At 47.8% G+C, this 26306-nt stretch overlaps 1 protein-coding gene and 1 long non-coding RNA gene across 4 annotated transcripts in view; both read left to right on the forward strand.

Annotated features, from left to right (window-relative positions):
• The first annotated feature begins 257 nt into the window (after nt 1-257).
• Nucleotides 258-26306, forward strand: part of BOC (BOC cell adhesion associated, oncogene regulated) — a 54170-nt gene continuing 28121 nt past the window's right edge. For all 3 annotated transcript variants that reach the window (XM_030265638.4, XM_072925114.1, XM_072925120.1), the window contains exon 1: nt 258-388. The gene's annotated coding sequence lies outside the window, so the exon portion shown is untranslated. The remainder of the gene's footprint in view (nt 389-26306) is intronic.
• Nucleotides 5152-18978, forward strand: LOC140682484 (uncharacterized). The gene is made up of 2 exons (XR_012054298.1): nt 5152-8491; nt 9500-18978. It is a non-coding gene; the product is annotated as an uncharacterized lncRNA (long non-coding RNA).

The raw sequence follows: 26306 nt of genomic DNA on the forward strand, positions 1-26306 counted from the left end.
GCCTCTTCCCTCCTCCTCCTCCTCCTCCTCCTCCTCCTCCTCCTCCTCCTTCTCCTCCTCCTCCTCCTCCCGCCGTGCCTGAGCTCAGCGCGGCCCCCCATCCCCAGCTCCAACCCGCAGAAAAAGCACAACCATCACTCCCAAAGCAAGGGCCCCCTCACTTTCCCCTTCCCCCCAAAACAGTCTTTCCCCCTTCTTTTCTTCTCTCTCCTTTTCTCTCTCTCTCTCTCTCTGTGTGTGTGTGTGAGTGTGTGTGTATTTGTGTGTGTAGTGAATTCCCCGCAGATCCGGCCTGGAAGTTCCCAGCTCCTGGAGTTAAACCTCTTTGTTGCTTCCCTTCGTTTGGGGCATCTTTGTGTTTCCCCCGCCTGCTCCACTGGAGACCGCGGTGAGTGAAAGAGGAGGGGGCCCGGGCCTGGTGGCCCTGGCGAGGGGCTGGGAGGACGCACGGTGGTGGCGGGCGATGGGACGCAGGGCTCTCACCCCATCCATCCTCAGGCAGCGGCAGAGTTCGGGAAATTGGTGTGGGGATGTGAGGAAGGGGGTCTGCCTAGGGACCTTGGTGACAAGGGAGGAGTGGAGACCCGCTGGTCCCCACCGGGACGGGGCTTGTTTTGGCGCAGGCAGGTGAGATGTGGGGGCTCGGATGTTTCCCTCCAGCTCTTCCTCCTCGGCGGCTTGGCCAGAACTAATGGAGGGCCCAGGGCATGCACACGCTCCGCGGTGCTCCCGGGCTCGCCTGGAACTTCCCCAGCAGCCTGGTCCACGACCTTGCCCCGGTCCTCACTGCCGGCTGAGCGAGGAGGCACGGTGAGCAGTGAGGGAGGAGGAGAAGCTGTGCAAAGTAAGCCGCAGATCCATCCTCCATTGCTCCAACTCTTGTCAAAAGCTGCTGGGAGTTTACAGGCAAGAGCTGTCTCTGGCAGATGTGAAGGCATTTCGGTGTGTGCTCTGTGAAGGGGCTGCTGCTGCAGCAAATAAAAGTGGAAGTGGTAGTCTGTCTGTTTTAGAATTTTTGTTCTCTTCTGTGACCGTAGAGTTTTTAACCCTGGTGCAAGGATGAGGAGTGATTTGGATCAGGGGAAGTAATTTTCTGCCCGGCAGTGGGATGTTGTAGGATTTGTGCACACATGCCTCCCTGCTTGGACTGCAACTGTGGCAGATAGTCTGGATGGTGACTAAATAGAAAATGTGTTGGGGAGAAAGTGGGATGCTGAATTTGTAGCCCTGTCCAAATAAGACTTTTTCAAGTGCTCTGAAGATACTAACACTTCCTTTGGAAAATAATAAACTTTAACCAATACCCGTGGCTGGCAGAAGGTATTTAAGACAAATCTGTCTTTGGGCATTTCCCTGACTGATTCTGGTACCCCAAGTGTTATTTCACTGGCATTGTGTGAAAGGCGGTTCACATCTATTAAAGTTGGTCTTTTTTGTCCTTGCTCGTTTTAAAGAAACTCTCTTGACCTCTCTGCAGCATTATGTGAGTGGGATAACAGGAATCCATACACACACTCAGCACCCGCATGTAATTCCCAGCATGTCTTAAATGTTTTTCTTGGTGCCCAATTCTCTTAATTTCTACATTGCTATCATAGTGTCTTTTTGATATGTCCACTTGCAGTCTGCCATTAAAATTTCTTTTCCCATGGGCTAAAAAACTGCCATGGAAAATATTAGAAGAATGTGGGCGTTTTGTAAGTAGAATTTTATCTTAGTTTTCTTTTGAAATGAACTGACTTTGTGTGCCTATGATTAAGAGGAGCTTTCCTCTAGATTTAAGGCTATGTACTTACATGGCAGATTTAAGGCTATGTACTTACATGGCTTCGATTAATGGGTTGAATATTGAGGTTCATGTCTTGGGGAAGGATTTCAGCAGAAACACATCATGGGTTTGCAGTGAAGATTTGTTCTGTTTTATTTAAGTGACCTAAAGAAACAAATTTATGGTGTGAAATAAATTCCCATGCTGCTAGGAGTCATGTGGGGATCTTCTGAAGTAAATAGGACAATTAGGAAGAGCTGTGAGCTCACTGCTGGATGCATGATATTCTCTTACAAGAGGTAAATGGAGTTTTGTTCCGTGTCTTTTCCTTAATTCTCCCCTTCAGGTACAGGGACTCATCCTGCATATACCAAGCACACCAAGCAGAAGAGGTTCCAATAGGTGTCTGCAGTGAGGGTTGAAGTCACATACAGTGCAGTCCTCCCTGCTTCCTGCTGGGGAAAGTGAGGCAGGTTCATCTGAACGGTGCACAGAGGTTCAGTGCAGCTGGGAAAGGCAAGGTCAGTTTTCTCCCACTCATACACACATGTCCACAGGACCTTTATTTGAGAGAAATCCCAGTACAAGTAGCTGAATTCACACATTTCTTCTCTGCTTGGCACAATGAAGAAGCATTGGAGCTGCATGATTCTGCATGTGTGTGCTCCAAACTAACATGTAAGTTTTATGAGTTCTGTGTATCCCTGAAGAGTTGTATGTAATCCCTGCAGGTGAATGCAGCTTTTCTGTGCCTTCTACTGACATGATACAGAAGCACAGAGCCAGAGATTCTTTGGGATTACAAAGTAAAACCCAGTGTCTGGTGTTTGCAGAGGTCTTTCCAGCTCTCAGAGTGTGAGACTCCTGGCTTGGAGTTTTGCTCCATAGAAGGACAGGTGAATCATTGCTCAGCCACTTCAATGCTTGAAATTCTGCTGTGTCCTCAAAAATAACAGCAGACAGATCCCTCTAAATCTTCAGTACCAAACTGGCAGCCCTGCAATACCTTCATGATGCTAGTACAGCTCCTCCTGGCTCACTAGGGCCAGCAGAATTCACTCTTTGGGAGCCAGCTGGAGCCTCCTGCTGAGCAAGAAGCATCTCGGGCGGGGCTATGAAGCAAGCAGCCTGCTTTGTCCCGGTACTCCCAGTGCTGCAGAGGAGAAACTGTCTTTCCTGAGTTAAGAAAAGTTACTCATTTAGGGCAGACGTGAATTTTTGTAGTTTCTTGTCATTGTTAGTGAAACACTTGACTGAAACACCACCAGATCTACCTGCCAGTGTTTCCTGGACTATTCCTGAACCACATGCCCTTAGGAGCACAGAAACCTTGCAATCTGGTAATAAGCATAGGAAAAAAAACAACTCTTGCTTCTTCTGCCTGGGCTGTGGGAGGGAACAGGGGTGACAGGACAGGAAACGCACTTCAGTTGAAAGCATCTGTTGGGAAGTGGAGGTGTTTGGGCGTCTTCAGCCCATGCACATGCTACTACTGTGAGCTTGAATTTTCTCCATAGCCCTGTGCCTTACAGTTCCCATGCAGAAAATGGAACTGGACCCTGTGCTGATGGGTTGAGTGCTAGGACAGGGGCAGATATTACTGTCTATGTTGGGTCTTGCCAGCTGACCTGTACCCTTATGTCTCTCAGAGCAGAACTCAGGTGCACTCGGGAGAACCCTCTCTGTTGTGCTGAGCCTCCTGAAGACTGCCAAGGACTGGAGAGGCACCTCTGTGCCTCCAAAATCACTCTCTTCCCAGGCAAAGGCAGGCTGTCTCCCAGCACCCTGACTTGTGTGCCTCCTGAAGCAGAGGAGCAATGAAAGGGAAAAGTGTGTTGGGGCCCACACTGGTTGTTTTAGCCCAGGTTGGTCTGCAGGTGGGTTTTCAGAGACTTGAGCTCAGCTGGGCCCAGTTTAGTCACTCAGTCTGCAAGGTATTGCAACAGCAGTAGGCCAAGGTAACTCCAGGTTAACAAAAGTTCTTTTGGCAGTAAATAATGGTGGGTTGTTCTTTTTAATATCTGATGCCAAGTGCCTCAGAGACATGAGGCACAATTCCCTTGGACTTCTTTAATGTGCAGAGGTGACTTTGATATATTACTGCTGGTGTGTTACAGACCAAGGCTTGCAAAATCTCTTGGTTTAAACCGTTACCTCCTGGGCTAAAAATTTGCAGTGTGACTTCTGCAGTTAGGATGGGATATCCCACAAGGAAAAAGTTCTCTTGCAAAATCTTCAGAGACTTCCTGTTTCTGGTTAGACTGAAAACATCCTGAGGGAAAAAACCTGCTGCTGTATGTTCTGGTGCTCCTGTGGTCAGTCTCAGTTTAAGAGGTTGTTATGTATTCCAGTTTCTAGGCCACAAGAACAATTTAAGGCAAATAATGACTAAATGAATTGCAGGTCCTTAAGTGGAATGGGGGTAACTATAATCTTTCAGGTTTCTAAATGTACTTTGGGTAATTCAACGTAAGGTATCGCATGCATCTTTTTCTGTTTCCTGATGCTGGGTTTAGTTCCTCTTGGCTCCGAATCATATGACATCATATCTGCTGCTTCATTGGCTGAACACAGTGCTTGGAGCCTGTTTTCTGGAAGGAATGCTTGCAGAAAGGGAAGCTTTCAAAATTTGCTTTGTATGCATATTTGTGCATAAGTCTTCTAAAATCTCTCCACAGGAGTGTGTGCTCCAGCAACACAGCTGTCTGAGTGTCCATGAGAAGCTGAGACAAAAGGAGTATGGATGCAGTGGAAGCAAGTTGGCTGAAAAGCTCAGAAAGATATTTATTGCAGGGAAAAGAAACCACTTGGTGCTTACACAGTCCCAGAGCTGCTCCTGGCGGTGCAGAGCTTTCTGCTTAAACAGGGAGCAACAGATCCCTGTCCCAACGATGTTACATGCTCCTTTTATTAAAATGGCCTCTCTTCCCTGCAAAAAGACAAATGGGATGGGAGGCTCAGCTGTGGGATGGGAGCCTGATGGGGTTAGTAGCAGAGCACCTAGACTGGGTGCCTGTGAGGGGCTCTGAGGGCTGCCTTTGTGTGTTGTAGGAGCTCTTGAGTAAGAAGCAGTGCCAATTTATTTTGGCTCTAGTGGCACTGATGGAGAGAAATGTGCATCAGGGAGCATGTGGGACGTGCTCAAGCTTCTTTGCCCTTCTTGTGGGCAGCGTGCCAGCACAGAGATGAAAGCCAGACCTTATCCTCGCTTTCTGCTCAGCTGCTTTTGAGAGGTTGCTGCCTGTGTCCAGTCATCTTCGCTGAGCAGCCATTAGATGTGAAGATGGCGACTACGCTTTGTGGCTGTGCAGAGTTTTGGAGGCTTGCTGGGCAAAGTCCACACCACAGCGTGTTGCCCCTATGGAAACCATTGTCAAGTTTGCAGAGGTTTTGGGCTGTGGTGTCTCTAGATGTGTGTGTGAAAGCCAGATGGTGTTTTGGAAAGCAATAATTTTTCATTAACTTCTGTACCTGGCAAAGGCAGTAAATCTTTCACCCTGAGCCCTGCAGCAGCAATACCATTTTAGCTCTCTCAGGTCCACCCTGGCAAAGGAATTAGTTAGCAGGTTGTACTTTCATGCACAGCCATAGACCCAGGGCCCTGCCAAATGCAGGGATGCGTTCACTGGTTGTAATGTCAGCGAGTCTGAACAAGCTTGTATATCTGAAGACTGTGCATCAGTCTGCATTCAGATATATAACCTTCTGCAGTTCTTTAAATCATGAGTGCAGGGGGAAAGGGTGTAAAGATCCCTGCCAGAACTGTGTTGTCAGCTTTCAAATACTAGAATGAGGCTACTTTTTATGTTCTTTTTAGTTGACAGAAGGACTGGTTAGACAGAACCCTGAGAATTAATGTGTTGAGTTTAGTGTGGCTTAGAAAGCCTGTGGTAATACAAACATACTGAGGTAGTCTTTGAGAATTACACCTCAAATATGGATACATTGACCTGGAATACAGCATTTAGTTGCACAATTCAGCTTCTTCAGATAATGCCACTGTAATTTATCTTGGTACTTTTAGGGAGAGCAGCCACCTTACTTAGTGATTCTAGTGTTTTAGGGTGCAAGCCTGGGATGTGAGGGCAGCTGCCTTCAATTTTCCTCTACACCACAGATTTCCCCCCAAGTTGGGGCAAGTTGCTCTTTGCCTCACCTCTCCACCTGCAAAACTAAATGGCACTTCCCTGCCTCCTTGTGGTGTTGAGGATAGATCTGCTAGAGGTCAAGAGAGACCAGAGATTTGCTGGCCTTCAAAAACCCCTTGGATGAGGACCCCAGCTGGTTTCAGCAGAGTGCCTCCTGTGGCTCTGACAGCCCAGTGGGCAGGTCCTGTGGCTGCCTCTGGGGATGTGTGCCCCTGCTGGGTGGAAGTGGGTTCTGTAGGAGCTGCAGGATAGTTTTGGTCTGGGGGACAGGCTGGTGTGCAGCTACAGCAAAGGCCCTCTCTGAGTGTGACCCCCAGGGAGCCTTGCATAGGTAGCAGCAGTGCAGCTGCAGAGAACTTCTGGCTCCAGGCAGTGGTGGTACAGAGAGGCCATTGTAATCCTATGTGCTGTACACTGTACATCTCAACAGGCTAAGTGGCTCCAGGGTTGGTTGTTTTTCTTATTTTCCCCCTCCTCCTCTCCATCCCTTCAAATCTACTTTATGAAGTTCCTCCCCTTAAATTGAAAATTTGGCCTCGTCTTCAAAGAAGCCCTTTAGTGCCAAGCTTTTAAAGGTGGGGAGGAGGCGAGAGCAAAAACATCACATCCATTAACAGCCCAGTTGCCAGAGAAAATGTTTTTTAAAACATAATCTGAAACCTTAGTGTTTGGGAGCCAAAGCCAAGATTGAATACAAGTATGGGCCTTGTCCCTAGAGAGTCGCAGCGCTGGGAGTATGCTGGCATAAAGACAGACCATGGAACGAGGATTCTTGTGCATGCATGCACACAAATAGACAATTATTTGGAAGCCAATAGAGTTCTGGATGCTGAAGAAATTTAATCTAGTGCCTTCTGTCCCAAATTGCTCCCTGAGCTGTAGCTGATGTGGAGAGCAATTTCATTGCTCCAGCACTTCTCTGGATGGCAGTCCCCTTTGGAGCGGGAAGATTCCTACTATTTGTTGGCCATGGGTGGTAAAACGGACTGGCTAGTCCAGCTTCTTTAGAGCCTGCTCCTGTCAGTGAGAGATTTTTTTGGGACCCCTGAATGGTGATGGGCATATGATTTTTGTGTTTTATTTCTCCAGAAGAAAGATGCTTGTTTAACAAATCCCAGTACTGTCAGATTGAAGGGTTGGGTTTGAGTTCCAGTGTCAAGATACTTTCAGAAACATGCTGGGTGGGATATTTCAAAAATACCTGGGCAGACTCTGATGATGCAGTAGGGAGTCAGTGAGACTTGTGCATTGAGACCAGCTCCCCCTCTTCACTTTTCAGTACAGGGTCATGCTTGATGAGTTTATGGGACGGTCCTGCTGTCACCAGTGTAACAGCTGCCCAGATTAGTCCTGACCACCTTCTCCTGCATGGAAGTGGACCCTGTTTCCTAAGTGGCTATTCAGGCATATCCTGGTTTGCAAGCACTTGCAGTGCAGCTTCTAAGCCAGAGTCATCTGGGAAGAAAGAGAGCAATATGGCCCCAGTTATCCAGTTGCAATGGAGTTTGGAACACCCCATTACTAAGTTCTTCTGGGCATGGCTAGCCAGACCACAGCAGAGCTGTGGGACCCTTGCAGGAGGAGGGCTTGGTATCTACTAGCTCTTGAGTCCCTCTGGGGACTTCTGTGCCCCTCAGCTGGCCAAGCAGCATATCAGACTTGTAGCTGTCAGGCATTTCTGCAGCTGGAGGCATGTAGGGTGAGACAAGGCTGAGAGAAGCTGGTGCATGAAGAGCTCCCCAGAGAGGCACGCCAGCTGCTTTAGATGTGTCCATCATCACCTGTAGTCATTCTGACTTTACTCTTGGGGTGTCTGGGACTGGCCTGAAGGGAAAAGATGTTTGTTTTCCAGCAGATGAGGAGCTGAGCTCCTGGTTCCTTGCCAGCTTGTGCCTGAACACCTCTGTAATGCTGTAGAGGAAGTCCAGGGCTACACCAGGACTGTTTGCCTTTGAGGATCTTGCTGCTCTGGGTGCCTAAGGTACTGTAAATGTTGCAAGAGTAGTTCTGCTATTGTCACCCCAGCTGCAGATCCTGTCAGAGGTGGCTGCCCAGGCAGCAGAGAGGAGGAAAGTCTTGGGCTCATGATCAACTATTCCAGATGACCATGCAGCCCATTAGTTTGGTGATGGATGCTGAGAAAGGGAGGTCCATACAAAGGTACAGAGCTGGAGCTGCTGGAGCCTGGGTGTGTTTGCTGACCCTACTCACCTCTTGGTAGGGACGTATGGAGCCAGTTTCAGGAAGCCTTAGGGAAGAGTGATCAGGTTTACAAGGCTACAGCAAGACAAGCCAGCCCTGTGTCTCACAGGACAGGCACCAATCTGCTCCAGCTTCCACTAAAGCTGGCTGTGTTTGCCTGGTGGGAAATGTGCAGTAGGGGCTGTGGGATCCTGCTAATGGCATCATGAAGCCTGTGGTCTTTTCTGGAAGGAAGGGTCTGCTACTTGTATCATGTAGCAATTTAGGCAGGAACATAGTTGCTAAATATACAGTTGTCGTGTTTTCCTCACAGTTGCCTCGGCTGCAGGTTTGGGGAGAAGAGAATAGGAGCACAAAGAGACCAACATCAAGAGTAAGTGGCAGGCTGTGTTTATCATTGATACCTGACCCTGTAATCTCCCTGGGGTTAGCTTTGGACATCCCTATCCTCTGAGCCACTTGAAAGAACCACCTTTAAAAAAATTTCCCAAGCTAGTGACCAAGCAAACAAGTGCAAATTTCATCAGCCACAAAAATGTGAGTATAACCCAGTTTTAGCATAGTTTTAGCACCGAAGGAAGATAAGTACAGGTTTCTTGACTCTTTGGATGAAAGCCTGAGAAAGGCCTGCTATGCTATCTTCCCCCATCATCATATTCCAAAACCTAAATTACTATTTGTGTTACAGTTGTGTCTACAAGTTTTAACCAAGGTTGGGACACAGCTGTGACAGATAACTGTGTTAACTTGTAGTGGGAGATTGTTCCTACATTCCCATTCAAAACAGTGAGGCAAATGTGAAAGAGGAGATAAAAATAGAACATGAAAAGGACATGTGTGCCTTGGAGTGACTTGGCAGGTCAGGACTGCAGCTAAGTACAGACTGATAGTCAGTCTCACGTTCCATATTCCATCTTCCCCTGTGCCCTGCTCAGAAGAGGTCAAAGTCGAGTGTCAGTAAAGCTTGATTGAAAGCTGTCCTCCTTGAAGCTGAGAGTTGTCCATAGCAGAGTCTCATCTTCCTTAGCCTCCAGCTCACATCAGTGGCTACATGTGCTCCAGTTAATGCTTTCCCAAAGGGGCACTTGGCACTGCAGGTGGTGTTGGTACATCCTACTGCTGTGCATGCCTTCCACTGGGGCAGGTCTTGCGGAGCTGGGGAGCTGCAGGTGGAGAGCAAGAGCTTGTAGCTGTAGGGAAAGGAAAGGAGCCAGTTATGTCTTTAATTCTCTCCTGTCAGCTAGTTTTCAGTTGCGGCATCGTGCTTTGAAAGGTAGCTGCAAGAGGAGAGTGCCAGTGTAATAACAGTGTTTTGCTTGCAGCATGCAATCTCAAATTAAACCATACAATTACATAAATACTGTGTGCCTTCTTTCCACAGGGGGTCTGGGACTGCGCTTCTCCTGCTCTGGAGGCATTGCCTTGCAGTACACAAGCCAAGAATAAGCTCTAACAGGTGCTGCTAAGGCCAAGTCCATGGCTTGTATTGTGCCCAGGTGCAAGAGGAGATGTTCAGGTCAGCAAAGAGGTACCTTACACTGTAAGGAGGTGCAGGAACAGCAGGGAGGTACAGCAGGGTTACAAAGGGCTGCTCTTCCTGAGCACATTGAGCCTGTGTCTGAGGACATGCAGGGGTACCTGAGTGCTAATCTGACCCCTGCAGGCACAGGCACCCCAGTAGGGAGCAGCTGTGTGGACACGAATGGCAGGACATGAGCAAAACTTGGCTTGATGCATTAATTGGGAACTACCTCTCGAGGAGGATAGGATTGCTTCAGTGAAACCTGGACAGGTTCTTTTCCTCCCTCCTTTCTTGTCTGACTTACAGCACTGTTTGGGGGAGCAGGTAGGGGATTCAGATGCATCCTCTTCTGGTACCTATTTGCAAAAAGCTGTAGGCAAACTGTCTTGGGGGGCTGCTTATGGCCATGCCCTACTGCTGTCTGAGTAACAGCCTGAACTGCAGTCAGAGGCTTTTTGCTCAGAGGAATGCTTTGAAATATACTGTTTTTAATGGCACTGTGTTGACAGGGGCTCTTTGTGTCTAAGTGAAGGGATGACTCTTTTACTCTGCAGGAAGAGGAGCCTATCTGTAGTAGGACTCCTCCATTTGGCAAGTGTTTTGATATGCTCTCTGCAAGCTAAATAATTGAATTACAGAAGAGATCTCAGATGAGGTGTTTGTGTCCTTGCAGTCAGTGCCTTGGGAGTGGAAGAGTGGTGGGAGATGTCAGACACCTGCACAGTTATGGTTTTTTCTTCTCTGTTGATCCCAGGTCACTCCCTGTGCATGAAAGACTGAAGAGCCCTTAACATAGCTGCTGCTTTCACTGCTGTCCAGCTGAATTAGAAAGGGCATGGGATGGAAAAGGCATTAAAAATGGGTTTGTGCCACCCATCCCTCCTCATGCTTACTGTGAATAATCTCTTCCTCTCTCCCAGCACACAGCCTCAGACCTCGCAATGAGAAGGGAGAACAGGATTGCAGCTGAGGATTCTAGCGTGGCCCTGTTCCCTGCGTGCATGCTGCCTCCCAAAGGACGTGGGTGCCTCTGCCGGGTCCTTTTCTGGACCCCTTTTCTCCCTGTTTTCTGTCTTTAACTTCCCCTTCTCTGCCTGAGGTCCCAATGCTGCCAGCAGCAGTTGCTGGGGCTGAGAAAGGTTTGTTGGGCCATATCCTGGGTGCCCCTGCCCTTACTTGTTTTGGGGAAGGCTGATAAGGAGCAACTGGGGGTGCCTCCCCAGGCACCAGCTCACTGCTGCAGAGATGCTCCCAGCCTCGCTGAGCCAAGGCAAGCGCAGGGCGCTGCGTGTCGGAGCGGGTCTGGGAGCCCTTGCCTGGGCACGGTGGCTGCCTGCAGACAAAGGCAGGGCTGCTGCCTCCCCACAGGTTATTTTGGAGAAATGCCATCCTCGAAGTGAGAGCTGTGCCTCTCCTTCCCTTCTTTCTCCTCAGCTGGTGGATTGTGGCTCAAGGCTTCAAAGGCAACATTTTGAAGTCCCGACCAGCATTTGTGATCTCACAGCATTTTGCAGGCTAGGAGGGTTTTATGCTGACCTGTCTCCTTACAGGCAGTCAGGGAAGCAGCAGACATGGCATGTGCTGAGGTGCCAGCATCTGCAAGGGGGATGTAGGAACCAGGCCAAAAAGGATCAAAAGCTGTTAATGAGCCACAGATGGTCAGCTTTATCTTGGAGCCTGGTGATTTGGGCTTCTAGAGCTTTCTGCTGAAGAAATATGTGAGTAAAAGCTTGTAGCAGGCAAGAGCTGGAAAGGAAGACCCTAAAATAAAGATCCTTAGACATACATGGGGGACCTCAAGAGATCATCTCTGCTAGAGGCTCATCTTGTTTTTTCTGAATGTCTCCTTAACTACTTGAACTACTTGTGGGCTGCAAAAAAAAAGACTAATTTTCCATGGAAGAATTTTGTAGTCGATAGGTAAGACCAGCAGAGGTTTATTTGTGGCTGTTACAGAGGAGGATCTCCAGAGGCTTTGCTTGAGTACAGAGCCCTGAAGGCTGCAATAGATGTGTTCCTCTCTTGCACAGGGCAGGATGCTCCCAACAGATGTTTGTTATCGGCAAAGTAAAGCGGAGAAACAGAAAAACTTCAGCTGGCAAGAAATGCAGAGGGAAATTATACTTGTTTCCCTTTTGTGCTTGCAGAGAGGATTCTTGAAGCTGCTTTCTGTCCCATTTTAACATTTTATGTTTATATAGCTTATCTCTTTCATGAAGAACTATTACATCCTGCAGCACGTTGTACACTATATGAGAGCAGCTTGTTTTACCCATCCCAGGGCAGAGTGTGCCAGCTGCCCAACTGGATCTCAAGTCATGGAGCAGCATTTTCACAAAACTGAGTGCTTTTCTTCCTGAAAGAGTTTATTATATTTTCTAAGTTAAGAGATGGTGAATAATTTCCCTAATGGTAATTCTGAGATTGTATTTCCCTTAGATAGGTGAGTTTTCACAGTTGCTAGAGGGAGGGGAAAGATCTTATTCCTTCCCACTTATAATGCTGCACTTGTGGTCTGTAGGAAGTGATAGTATTTAATGTAATTTGGAGGGTAGGTACTGTCTGAGCTGATCTACAGATGACTTTGCACCAAACAGTGGAAGGTTTTTCTGGGGCTGTTTAGTGGTATGGGACAGTCACAGATTTCCCTTCTCAAAGAAAGCATTGACAGTCTCTGTAAGCAATTAGAGATAAATGTCCTTGAGGCAGAGGATGGCTTTTGCAAAGCATCTGAGTTCTTAAAGCAGTCTCTGTACAATAAAGGAATCTAATACCCCTGATGTTCCTTTACTGGACAGTAATATAAGGATTTTTGGAAAATCCAAAAAGTTCTAGATTTATATTTCCTGGTAGACAAGCAAATGTCAAGGGTTTGCTGTGTCCTCCCAGAACACTGCTGGGTGAGTCTTTGGAGAAGGCAATCTGATCTTTTCTGTGAAATGTTTGCTAAAACCTCTCAAGCAAATGTGATTTGTGCATTGAAAAGAAATTCTAAAATGATAAAGCAAAACACAACACAAAAGCTTCTTAGTCCTTTGCAACAGAAGACAAGTCAGCTTCTTCAGTTAGATTATATAGGTTCTAAAAATGTCTTAGGCTGAGGAGAATACATTAATAGATGGAAGAGTAGATTAGAATCTCCTGTTGTCACCCCCAAAGCCCAGGAGCTGGTGTCATTGTTTATTCCTGGTCTTTTTACTGCTTACAGTTTTCTCCAAAAATGACTAAACATATAAAACATATTGGGTTTGGGGTTTGAGGTTTCCTTTTTTTTCCTTCCTCTGTTGTAGGCCAGACTCTGACCACAGTCATGTATTGTTTTTTTTCTCTCTTACTTCCAAATGCAGTCACATAACAATAGCCTGGAAAAGAAGAACTGGAAATTATTTGTTCATTAATTTATTTCCTTTTTTGGGCTACAAGGAGTGGGTTAGCATCTGGGCAAGGAGGTTGGGAGCTCCAAGCCATCTCTTTCAGGGTTGAAGAGAGATTAAATAGGAACCATCCTGTTAAAATGAGAAGCACTGTAGAAAGGCAGCCTTTCTGAAGCAAGCATCTCCATTGCTCCTTGTGCAGAGCCTCATGCTTGGGGCACCTTTTCACAGCTGAACTTTATTTGCTATTTATGTAACATCAGCTTCTTGCACAGACACTACTAAACAGGCTTTGTCTGCCACAGGCAGGCAGGGACCGACTGGAAGAGAAATGCTCCTCCTGTCTCGGGCTTCTTCAGAAGTGGGTGATTGTTTGCTTTCCTTAACAGTCTGCTAATAGGAGGTAGTGGATGGTGTTGTCTTTCTTATTTATTTACGTAGGGTTTCATGACATATGGTGATTTTGACTGTTGTCCTCAGCTGTAGAAACTGCTTTCTAAACCAAGCTAGCTATGATGGAGGCATTGTAGCAGGATGGTCTGTGAAGGAGGAAAACCTATCAGGGATATCAGATTCCCAGCTGATTGTGTTCTGTCATCTCTCTCCTGAAGAGCAGGAAAAGAAGTGTTTTGCAGACAGGGTTAGGGTTTAATGTCTGGATCTTTGGGCCTTGGCAGGTGACACCTTTGCTTGCAAGGAAAAATATAAATCACCAGGTGGGACAACAATGAATATGTGACTGCTGTGCTGGTCAGGAGGGTTATTGTTAGAATATCAAACAGTACAGGCAGTGAAATCTTGATATTTCCATTGATGTTTCAATGGATTTGGTCCTTACAGGAGAGAAAGCAGAAGCAAGTGGAGTTTATGCATACTGGAGAGCGAACATAATCTGATAAAGGCTAGACCAGTCAGTAAAGTTTTCAGATCGCAGGAAATTTCCTCAAAGTATTTATTTATTTATGGCTCTGCTGAAAAATTTTCAACCAGCTGTGTTTAAAAAATAGCAGTAATGAGATACTTAAAAAAGGAGTTAATCTCTCCCTCTGAAAGACATGTCAAAGACATGCTGCAGAGCTCCAGCTGTAGCACAGGCAAGCCCTGGGCAATCCAAGTGGCCTAGCCATGCAGCCTGCGAGCTAAAGTCACACCTTGGGAAGCCAAACCCTGGAGGGAAGCACTGGCCTGTGGCAGGTCATGGGGATGGTGACCATGTGGCCATCCTCCAGGGGCAGCAGGTTTAGCCTTTGCAGCTCTTCAGCTCCCCAAATCTCCCCAGTTCTCTTAGGTCACAGCCACTTGTTCTCAGGGCAGCAAGGCCCAGTTTTGTCTGAAGTACTGGGAGGCCTTGAACTGTCTCTGACACCCCCGATGGGGAAATGCTGGAATGAGGAGGAAGGAACTGAAGGAACAAAAAACATGCTTTGCATGTCCCTGGGTTCTGCTGTTACAGACTACAAACCAGACTGGGTTTTTTATTTTGCTTTTAAATGCTTCTTTAGCCAGTACATTTTAAAAATTTTTTTTTCTGTCTGTCTTTTTGGGAGACAGAGCCAGTCTGGGACTCTCCATTTGGCCCATCCAGCCTATCCACAAAGCATGCACAAGCCATCTTCTCCAGGCTAATTTCCTTTAGGATTCCTTATGGCTTTGCAATGGCCAAACCTTTGTGTTTGATATCAAGGTGGAAAGGGAAGGCCAGCTGTGCTGTATCCTCCAGTCCTGTACCAGCAGGGCTCAGTGCTGGGTGCAGGAACTCTGTGAGAGCTACAGCTGTGAGAGTGGTAAAAAATGTGTGTGGTGATTGGTAGAAATTGTTCTGAGGAAGCAGATGCCTCCTCCTCTGATGATGATGGTGTGGCACATAGTAGACTGGAAAGGCAAAGCATGTTAATTTTGGTCCCAGGTGGAGGATTGTGTGGAGAAGTCTTGGCTCCTCTGTGCCTACTGGTTTCTGCTTCAAGATGCATATCACAACAGAAAAATCTCCTCTCCTGTTTCCTTTTTCCACCACTGGTAGCTAATCAAGATTTGGTTTTAATGACTTCCCTCTACTCTCTCTGTTTCCTCTCCCCCTGCCCCACACATGCCTTTTTTATATTTTTTATGCATTTCTTTTTGGCAGAAGTTGAAACACAAGAAGCATTTGGACCGAGATTAAAACAGTGGAGGAGCATGTTGGGCAGTGCAGTGCTTTGTTCTGAGTTCAGGGGGAAGCGAGGGGGGGACGGGATGTCATTTCCCAGATGGGGACCCGCCAAAGATGTTCTTGCTTCAGAAAGCAACGAGTGATTTTTGAGGCTATACCAGGTTTAACCCTTTGTTCACCCACTTCTGCCATCCAGGGAGACAGCAAAGACCTGGACCAAAAGTGGTATGGTGTCATGTTATGTGGCACAGGTGATGTGAGTGGTCTCAAGCCAAAGTCTGCTGTTGTGATTAAACGCTGTCAGTGGTCTGAGGTGCTTGTTTTCTTGTTGAAAACCCTAAGGAGTGGATGAGCAGTCTGCACTTGTGTATGACTGAGGGTCCAACACCAGTGTGATTGTGGTTGGAAAAACGAGATCAGCATGTTCCTTATAGGGGTTAGGACTGCTGTGCTATCTTCTGCCCTGCCAGAAACACCATGAGATTTGGGATGGTACTTAACTCTGCTTCAGGTGTTCCCGTTGCATGACAGGGAGTACTTTTGCCTTGTGATGCTTGGAAAACACCTTGTCCTGTGACCAAAGGAGCCCTGCACTGCTGGGACTGCAGCAGCAGCAAGCCCGAGGTAGCTTGCGGCTGTGCTGGGGACCACTGGCTGGTCATAGCACTGGTTCCTCCTGTTTGCTTTGAGCCAGTCTCCCATGTGAGAAAATTGCAAGTTTGGAGGGTATGGGAGGCAGAAAACCTCTATATGCATGAATTTACTGCCATATTTATAGTTCCTTGGGCCTTAAACATTGCATCATGTGTGTAGGCTGCTGATTTAAGTGCCCAAGGGCTGTTGCACAGTAGCAAATTTAGGGTGAGGATACAGGAGAGGAGCAGAGAAGGGAAAGTTAAAGCAACTCTGCCTCTTCATTAATATCTCTTCCAGGTTATAAATACTTGGAGCACTTATGTCAGGACTCTAGAGGAGGTCATTTATCTCCTGATGAAAAGCACCTCTAAGGTTTTTGTCTGTGGTACTGGACTGTTTCTTAGTATGGAGGTTCAGCCTTTTAAATCTGGATGGGGTTCTCCTGTGGAAGGCCACCCTCTTCCCTCAGAGTTGGAGTGAACCAATGCTGTATGTATAAAATGCATCAAATCTCTTTGTGTAAAGTCAGACAGAGTCACTATTCACCACAACTAACCCTGCAAGCTTCTATTTCTTTAGGTCCAGCAGCCTCTCTGGGCCCTTTGATCTCTCTAGTCCTTCTCTAGCTAGGAGGATGACAGCTTTCCTAACCCCCCTGTGAACCCCCTGAACATAAACGCAGTCTAGGTACCAAGGTGTCAGTAATTTTGAGCTGCAGAAACCACAGTGTTCCTCTTTGCAGCATTGTGCGGAATTCAGCTGGCCACAAACATGCCAAGGAATGATTTACCAACACTGCTGTGGGTGCATCCATGGCTAGTGACTAACAGAGAAGTGATGCATCTGGAGCTGGCCTTGAAAGCTGCCCTGCGTCTCTTACATGTCTTTCAGACAGCCAGGAGAGGTCTGATCTATAGGAAATTAGTATAATGCCACTCTGGTGTCATTGTTGGGATGAGGTGCAGAAGAACAGGGTCATGTAGACAAAAGATGCATGTGTGGAATTGCCTGTGATGGGTTTCAGCTTTATTTTTGACAAGTTCAATCTTGAATGCTTTCCCAGGGAGGTCAGCCGACCTGGTTGGAAATTGAATGTGCATACCTTACTGCACAGCATGTCTAAACTTGCATATTTTTCATCCATCTTCTTGGATCCCTTAAGTCATCCAGGTACCCTTTCCAGCAGTCTTGTGAACTATGGGAGGGAAGCCTTGACTGATGGATAGGCACTTAGGTGTGAAGCAGAGGCCAGTGTTTCCCTTGACTTGCCCAGTGCCACTAGACACCCTTGGCTTCAGGGCTGGGATCAGCGGTTTGCCCTCAGATCTTTGGCCCTGGTCTCTGGCTCCTCATAAGCACAGTAAATACCACTGCAAGCTCTTAGGTAAAGTGGGACTAAAATGCATGGTACCAGAGCTGTTGGGTATTGCTCACTATCTTGGAGGACCACTTTCAGCCTGAACTTTGGCATTATTTCACGTGCCCAGGTGGCTGCATGTGTGTGTGCAGGAAGGTGTCCACTGAACAACACAAGACTGCTGTACTCCCACCTGCCCAGTTCTGCAAAACCTATTCTATATGAAAACATTTTGAAGGTGTGAATTGCTCATTGTTTGTCCATCCTGGTGGTGGGTCTTCCTGCAGTAGTTCATCCCCTTGGCTTCACTAGTGCCTGCTGATGGGCTCAGTTGGCCTGTGACTGCTGATCATTGGGTATTTGCAAATGGTGCCACATTGGCTCTGCTACTTCTTCTCTGTTTACTTAGTTCTTGGCAGCTGGATGTTTGAATGTTTGCTTGACAAACACTTTCCCTGAAGTCTCTGATTACAGAAAGTTTAGTCTGACAAACCCCAATGAATTATTCTGTTCTCTGTTGTCAATGGTATCTCTCTGTCTCCCTTAACCACAATATTTTGTGTGCGGTGCAAATTCATATTTTCCCCTTGTTGCAATCAGCATGCCCCTCCCTGTTTGGTTCAGTTACCCAGGCAGTATCCCCAAGATGCTGACATCTGTATTTTACTAATCCAAAAATCCTGGGGCTACCGGGAAGCAGTTCAGATAATAACACTGCATACCTCTCTAGCACCTTTCATATGAGAATCTGAAATTGTCTGACTCATGTTCATCTCATTACTGCTTGTACCAGCTGGAGTTTGCTGTTCCTGTTTTTGCAGCCTGGAAAGCTGAGACACGGGGTAGGGGTATATTTTGTCCAATAGAGGAGGAGATTCCAGAAATGTGTCATAACCTCCAAGACTATGAGTTTCTATCCCTCTCTGTCTTGCTAATTTGCCTCCAAAAGGGAAAGAGATCGGAGTGGGATGGTTGGTTTTGAGTAATGCTTTATTTGCAGTCTCAGTAAATTCCACCCAAAAACAAAAAAGCAATTGCAATATTTCTCCAAGGTAGTTACCTTCCTTGCCTGTGATCATAATGTAGTTCTCAGGAAGAAAACTATCCAAATACTGTCTCTTGTTATCAGTTTGGTGGTTTGGAGCAATGCTGAAGGACAAGTGTTCATGGCTGGCCTGGGGCGGGTGAAGTCCTTACTGTGTTTCAGGGGTGGTAATGAGACTTGTGAAAACATGTCTGCAGGTGTCTGGGTGGTCAGGCCAGGCTGTTAATCCATCCAGCTGCTGGCCTGTTTTGGACAGGGTCCAAGACCAGGTAGGACACTGCTGCTTTTCTTACAGCCTCCAAACACAGCTGAGGACCTTCCAAGCAAACCCGGGCTGGTTTATGGTTTTGGGTGGAAACCACAAGCAAACCCCATGTCAATTTGCTGGATTCTGCCCCAAACCAGGCAGAGTGCATACATTTCTTTTTCATTTTGCTCGGAGGTGACTGGAAGAGGGAGGAAAACCTGCATGGATCCAGTGTTGATGTAAGGCCATAGGTGATCTTTTCCTTAAGCCTTCCAATGCCATTCCCATGGCTAGACCAGACAGATGAAGGCAGAATAATAAATAATACCCAAGTTAACATCTCCTGGGAGCTTGGGTTTAAGAGGAGGGCTATTTTGTCTGAAACCCTTCCAGAAAGGGACAGTTGGGAGGGGGATTAATGTAAATGTGGACCTTCAACATATGTAATCTCAGTGGGTCAGGGTTTCCTGTGCTGTGGGGCCCTGGAGCATAATGTACATGGGAAATAGAAACCCCAAGAAAGAAAGAAAGGGGGAGAATTGCATGCCCTGGGGGGATAAAAGTGCATTTCTTTTTCACTGCATCAGAACACACTAATTTTTGCCCGAGAGGGAGGGCAAGCACATGCAAAAAGAGTCCAGCTTGCTAGGAAAGGGGTGGGAAGCTGTGATGCCAAATAGCTCAGGAAATGTGGCTGTAGGACTGTCCCTCCCTCCACTTCCACGCAGGGCACAAGACCCCACAGCCGGCATGTGCCAGGGCTTTGTAAGGGAGTCACGCTCTCCCCTTGAGTCCAGGGCACCCCTGGCTCCCCAGTCTGTCCCCCTTCTCCCGTTCCCTCTTCTCTCATGTACTTTTATTCATTCTGCAAGCAGCGTACGCCAAATCCAACTTCACAGCTGGCTCTGCTCCACATGTTTGTTTTCTGTGCCTGCGCGGCGCTCGCCAGCTCAGCTCGCTGAGAGGTGGAGGCGGCAGGGGGGGGCAGAGCAGGGCTGGTGGCTAGGGAAACGGGAGCAGGCTGCTGCTTGCCAAGCCCTTATTTGTTTAAAGCTTAAGCCTGTTTGAGAGAGCCTTTTTGGAGTGAGGGGTAAGTGGCAGGGGTGGGATGCGGGGGAATGGAGAAAGTAAACCGCGTGTCAAGCAAAGCAAACTTTACAGCTGGAGTTGGTGCTGATGCCTGTTGTGCGAAAGGCCTGGGAGGGCCCTGGGCTCTGAGCTCGTGCTTCTGGCGTGGGTTCGAGTGTGAACGGCGAGAGCGACAGGCGGGGAGCCTGCGGCGGGTCTGTGCTGTGCCCAGCCCTCGCTCTGCTGGGCACTGCTGCTGCTGCTCAACAAACCTGGCTGTGCCACTTGCCAGCGCGTCCTAGGAGCTGGCTGGGGCACAGGCAGGTGAGTCTCCCTTCCCAGGCTCTGAGGTAGCAGCATGTTGCCATCCTTTCATTACAGAGCATCCCCTTGTCGACAGAGAGAAACCTTATGCTACCCCTGCCCATCTGTCTGTGCAGGGTGACCTGAGGTCTTGCTTCATCTCCTGCCATGTTTGGCTCACTGTCCTCAATGGGGCCATCATTTTTGGAAAGGCGTGTTTATTGTTGCAATGGGGCAAATCACATGCAAACACAACCTTTTAAAAAGCCTAAACAATGGCAACCCTCTCCTCTTCATCTCTGGGAAGAGGGGAAATCTGTCATCCTGAGACCGCACTGTGAGAGTGTCCCCCATGATTTTTCACTTCAGGCCCCATGGGGTTTTGGAGCAGCGTGGCAGCTGCTGGTCGTGGCACACAGTAGGGCTCTGGCTCGGCCCATCTGGGTTCTGGCATCGGTGCTAGTCCCCACACCCCACCTTAGGCATTTGGCACAAGCCAGAGCATTTTCTATGGACAGTCATTTCTGTCCCTTTGTTTTACTAGCCTTGAGCTTCCTCTTGTGTTTTTTTGGAGCAGTGACATGTCTTCCAGGGGAAATTTGTCCCAGCAGAGAGTTCTAGAGACTTTTGACCTGCTCCCATAACGAAAATTAATATTGTTAGTGAAAAGCAATTTAGTGACAGCTATGGAGAGTAAAAACTCCCATTTATTCTCAAATTTTTGAAAGAAAAAAAACCCCCAACTTTTAAATACCGTCTTCAAAGGACAAGAAAAATGGGCTTGTGCTCTTTTGCATTCCAGCAACAAGTCATTGCTGAAAGGAGTGCAAACTAGAAGGCAGTTTCTCTTTATGGTGGTGATGGGGATGTCTCTAAAGCCAGCCATCTGGGGATTAAACTTTGTATTGACGTTACTGGCAAGTACTTTGTCCTGTCTCTTTTGTGTATTCTTCTGGATTTTGATGTCAACTGTGTTAAACTAGCCTTGTGCTTGTTAATGCAGTTTCTGGGCCTGCTCCCATTGAAGTCATGGCAAAGATCAGGCTGATTTTGGTGGCAGTAGAATCAAGTAGTCTGTTATAATCCAGAGGATGTGTTGTTTTAGCAGGTATTTCTCCTGTGCCACTGGCTTAGGTTTATTATAAGCTTGGTCAGTTTTTTATTGCAGCAGTTGTAGGCACCCTTGCTCTTGAAGTACACACTGGAAGAAGGTTCAGAGCCTAGGAAAGCTACCCAGGTCTTTGCTCTGCCCACAGGAAAATTTCCCCAGAGCAGCTTCCCCCAAGGAAGGCTTAACAGTGTCACTGGCAGTTTCTGTGGACTTTTCTGGTTTGTGGTTTGGGGTTTTTTTTATTAGTGTATTTGTTTCAGTCTACTACTGTTTCTAATTGGACATGGACAAGATTTTTCTATTGTTCCTAGACAAAGATTATTTGAAATGTTTTTTTCTTAGTTTGGTACTTAGAGGTAGGCTTATTTGGGCTGCTCTTAAAAAGCATTTGTAGCTGCTGTGTCTGGCTTGTGATCTACTCTGTGAACAAGAGCTTCTGAGTCTCATTTTGAAGGTTGCCGAGCTGACAGACACTGAAATGTGCTTGCTCCCTGAGCACTCCTGCTGTGCTCCATGCAGATGCTGACTGGTGGGGTTTGTCCACCACTCCTCTGTGCTTTGGTGCAGAGAGAGGAGTGTTTCAGCTGGTGGTTACCAGCATGAATGGATGCTGGGATATTTATTGTCTGTCCTGTTTGCAAGCTTGACCCCATCACATGACAGAAACAATAAAATGGAGATGGGTCTTTTCAGGGCAGCTCCATGTCACACCTTTGCCATGATTTGTGGTCTTCCTTCTCATTCTTGACCACTGCTCTGGCTGCGGAGAGGCCATAGGGTGATATTAGGTAGCCTAGGATTTGGGGTTTTTTAGCTGCAACATCAGTGGCAAAATGGTTGCTCTGGTCAACAACTTGATGTCCTGTAGTCAGGGAGTGAGAGTTGGCTGTGTGTGTTCCCCAAGAGCTCCTGGGAAAGTGATGCAGAGTGAAAACAGCTTTGGATAAGAGCATCCTGTTTGGTATCCCCATGGAAAAAATGCCGTTTCACTGGGACCAGGGCATGCTACAGAAGTGTATCTGTTGATTAAGCTTTTGTCTTAGAGTAACAAGGAGCTTCCGGTGGAGAGCAGGAGTGGTTTTCTTGCTATTCTAAGCAGGCCACATTTAAATTAAGTGGAGAAGTGTCAGCTGGGGAGAGAGAATTGCTTGAGAGGTGATGGTGTGAGGTGACAGCCCCTGCTCAGAAGCAAACAGGACAAGGACTTGAGCCTGGATACACACGCGGCAGGTGAACTATGGCATTGCCCTGTCCTTGCCCTGAAGCAGTTGCCCAAATGCAACATAAAGAAATCTGCCAAAATCCCAACTCCTCTATTTCTTCTGTCTTCACCCTCTCATTTAAATTTAATTTTCCTGCTTTTTCTTTTCTGTCACCTTTATTCCACACTTCCCTTTAGTATCTCTGAGGGCTTTTGGCCAGCATCACTTCCCTTGGCGTCTGCTGGGCCTGCCTTCTGACCTCTCCGTAACCCAAGAGGCAATTAGACTCTCAACATCAGATTTCAAGGTTTGGGGTTTTTTTTTGTTTGCAAAGGATGAGAAGGGAAAAACAAAAGCAGTGCCCTGAGTATTGTAAACTACCCACAGTCACATCTGTGCCTGTGTGATGACAGCTCCTGGTGGGACCTGCCCATCGCTCCCCGCGCCCTCATCCACTGCAGCTGTTGACAGGGAGGGAGCAACCTGAGGCCTGACTCATGTCGATGTAGGATTCAGCGTGGTGAAGCCCAGACCAGAGCCAGCAGCATCAGCTGGTACTTGCCACCCATCCTATGGGTCCCACTGCATCAGATGCCAGCAGAGCCATTCCCTGGGCTTTTCTTGCCCAGATGTACACTCTCACTTATCTCAGCTCTCTGTTACGTGTTTTTCCTCTTTGTCCAAAGAGCAAAAAGGTAGGGACAGGTAAATATTTTTAGAGGTTGTATCAAGTATCCTAAAGTAACTAACTCTTCTACCCAATGGTGTGAAGTCTAGAGGACATGGGATTGTTTGTGGTTAGTACAGCATCTGGCTGCATTGACACTGATCTCCGGCCTTAGTTGTGCTGAGAATGATAAAGCAAGTGTTGCTTTCATATGTCAAGTGAGAATGCTACAGGCAAGTAATACTCTCACTGTATTACTGTGAGAGTAATACAGTGAGAGTATACTGTGACTGAAGGTGTGTTTTCACATCATACTGGTATCAGTGGGTGACCCCTTTCCTGCTGCCTCCTCTGAAATATTTCTTACAATGAAGATTCAGTGTTGTCCCATAGCAAAGCAAAGCATCAAAAAAGCAAGACTTCATTGCTGCACATCAACTGAATTTATAGCAGGTGTGAAGAAAACTGAAAACACTCCAGAGCAAATACCTCATCACATGTGTGACTACATTGATGTGGTTTTCAATGGGATCCTGACCCTTTCTTCCTGACACCAGCCTTGGCAAGAGAGGAGGTTGAGCTGCACCTCTGTGGGACCTTGATCTCACATTAACTTGATAGCAGCAATTCTGCTGTTCACTGACATTTGAAGATCAAGCCCCTGAATGCAGGGCCTGACCCTTCCACAAGTGCTGCAGATGCACAGCTCTTTCAGGATTCCTCAGCTCCCTAAACTGGGACCTTGGCTACGAGGCAGGAGAGTCTACAGGTGGATCAAGAATGAGAAGGATGGAGAGTGCTGAGGAAAAGCTGTGGCAGCTCTCCCAGTTCGGGAGTGATTCTGGATGGAAAGGTTTTGATTGGAGAGGCAGTCTGTTCCATCCACGGGGGCAGCGCTGGCAGCTGCTCCAGGGCCCCTTTCTCCCAGCACGCACTTGGGAGAAGGAGCCAGAGAGCAGCCAGTAGTTCCAGGCTTGTTGCAGCAACAACATCTGTTTCCTAGGTGCACTTTGTTTCTGAAGAGGTTGTGCAGCACGCTCCATCTGCGCCCTTTTTTTTTTTTTTTTTTTTTTTTTTTTTTTTTTTTTTGGTTTGTTTTGTTTTCCCTCTTTGCCGCTTGTGCCGCGTTCGGGGCGGCTCTGAGGGGAGGCAGGCGCTTCCCGGGAGGACCCTGCGCCAGCTCCGTGCCAGCGCTGGCTGTCGGGCTCTTTGCATCCGCAGCAGTATTGTCAGCATCTTGGCAGCTGGCCGGCCGCATGCTTATTAGTTACTACTTTCCTCTTGCCCTCCACCTCTCCTTCGCCTCCCGAAGCACCTCCACGCTCTCCCTTCCCCCTTCCCACTCCTGCCCCATCGGCTGGCCAGCCCTTCGGGGAGCCCCCAGCCTCTCCAGATTAGAGCTCTCCAGGGACTTCGTCCTTTTCAAAGGAAGAAAGAAGGAGGGGAAAAAAACCCCACCAAAACAGAAAAAAAAAAAAAAAGGGAGGGGGAGAAGGAGGGGAGGAAAAAAATTTATTAAAAAAAAAAAAGAGAGAGAGAGAGAAAAGAAAGAGGGGGAACAGAAGAATGAAAACAGACCCAAGGGGCAATAGTCCCTCGAGCCATTTCACTGCATTACAATGAATATGGACTCTATTAAGCTCCGTTCTGCCTGTTAGTGTTTCCCAGGGCAACACAGCTCCCATATGGCAAGCATGCAGCAGATTAGGGTAGGCCTCCGGGCTTCATTGAGGGCCCGAGGCTTGACTGGCAGTTGAACCCCATCCTTCCCCCCCCCTCCTCACACTTGACACTGCCTGTGTTTATCTAAAGCAAAAAGGGCCCGGGTGGGAGAAGGGGGCATTTGGGGGGTTATTGTCCCGGGCAATGGGAGAGGGCAGGGAGAGGGGTGGGGGGGTGATGAGGGAGGGAGGTGGGATGGAGGAGAAAGGGGATGGGGGGGGGGGGGGGCGCAGCCCCTCATACATATTCAGGAGGGGTCTTGAATGGGCAGAGGAGAAATAAAGCAGATGGAATTCATGTTAAAGAACAGCCACAATCGCCCTCCAAAAACAAGGAGAGAAAAGCAGGCAGCCTTAAAGGAGCGTAGGGAGCAGCGTTTATCCAATTAGCAGGGTTGTCAAATTGAATTTACTCAGAATGGAGGGGGAAGCCGAGGGGGGGGGAAGGAGGGAAATTAAGTGTCTAGGGCATGGGGGGAGCATGATATTGAAGAAAGGAGGTGGGTTTTCTTTTTTTCTTATGCTTTAGCCTTGTCTTTCCAAGGACTGGAGCTGCTTTCAGGGCACACCAAGGGGCAGCAAAAGCCAGTGTGTATACTCTGTTTTAGCACAGGCTCCTCTCCTGGTAACTGTGAAAAAAAGGACATGTATCCTGTGGGGCAAGGCCATCCTTGCACCTGTGGCCCGCCTGCACTAGAGCTGCCCCAGCTGGCACCACCGTGCCACAGGCAGCGCCCAAGCTGAGCCACGCTCGCTGCGGTGCCACTGCCGTCGGGACACTGGGGAGCCCGTGGTAGGTATGAGGGTGGCATTTCGTTCTTCAAGCAGCCTCAACACTCGCTGGCTGACGAAATGCCAACGTGAAGGGCTTTGTGAGTCTCAGCAGAGTCAGCCTGATCAATGCCAGCTGGAAAGTGGCGCTCAGTTCAGAGAAGCTGTTGGATGGAGAGGTGCCAGAAACTGCAGGCATTGGGTCCTCAGGGATATGAGCAAAAGTCAGACAGGCTATGAGAAGGCTTTGCATCCTGTTGCTAATTCAAAGCCAGCATGCCCAGTCCTCTCCCTGGTGATGCTGCAGGCTGTTGTGGAAAGGAACTGCTCAGGGAAGTAGCTTCATCTTGAGGAAGACAAAAACGTTACAAAGATGTTTGCATGTTTGGTTTGTTGCTGGTTTGGTTTGCATGAGCACTTCTGTTCAAGAAAAAGAGATGTTTTGCCTACAACTTTGGTTGATTTTTTAAAGAGGTGTCTGTTGCTCAGGACTTGCTTGAATTAAAACTGTGGTTCTTTTAGGGTCACCCAGTTGCAGTTTTTAGGAAAACTCACTGATCTGTAGTGGTTGTGCCGTGCCAGGTTTTATTCTGGATATTTTCCTTCTGACTATGAGTATGAATTTATCCCGGGCTTTCTCTGTTGTGGCTTTTTGATGTACTCTCTGACCTCACAAGCAGCCACCAAGAGAGTCTTTTTTGTTTAATCACTTTAAAAAAGGGAGGAAGGGACCCCCTCATACAGTTAGTCAAGGGCTATGTTATAAGAGATAATGCACTCTGAAATCAGCAGCTCTCAGTGCTACAGAGGGGAAAACAGGCAAGCTTTCATCCCTATTTCCACAAAGACTGTGCTACCTCCTTGACTTCAAATACAGTGGTATAATATTGGGTTCTGCCTTCTGCCCACTCCTGATACCAGGCTTTTCCCATTTGGGATCCTGTCACTCCCTGTGGCACCTGCATACCCATCCCCATCAGCTGCCCATGATGTTCTGTGGGAGGGGGAGCTTCTG

This window comes from Taeniopygia guttata, chromosome 1 (assembly GCF_048771995.1).
Source record: "Taeniopygia guttata chromosome 1, bTaeGut7.mat, whole genome shotgun sequence".
NCBI lineage: Eukaryota > Metazoa > Chordata > Aves > Passeriformes > Estrildidae > Taeniopygia > Taeniopygia guttata.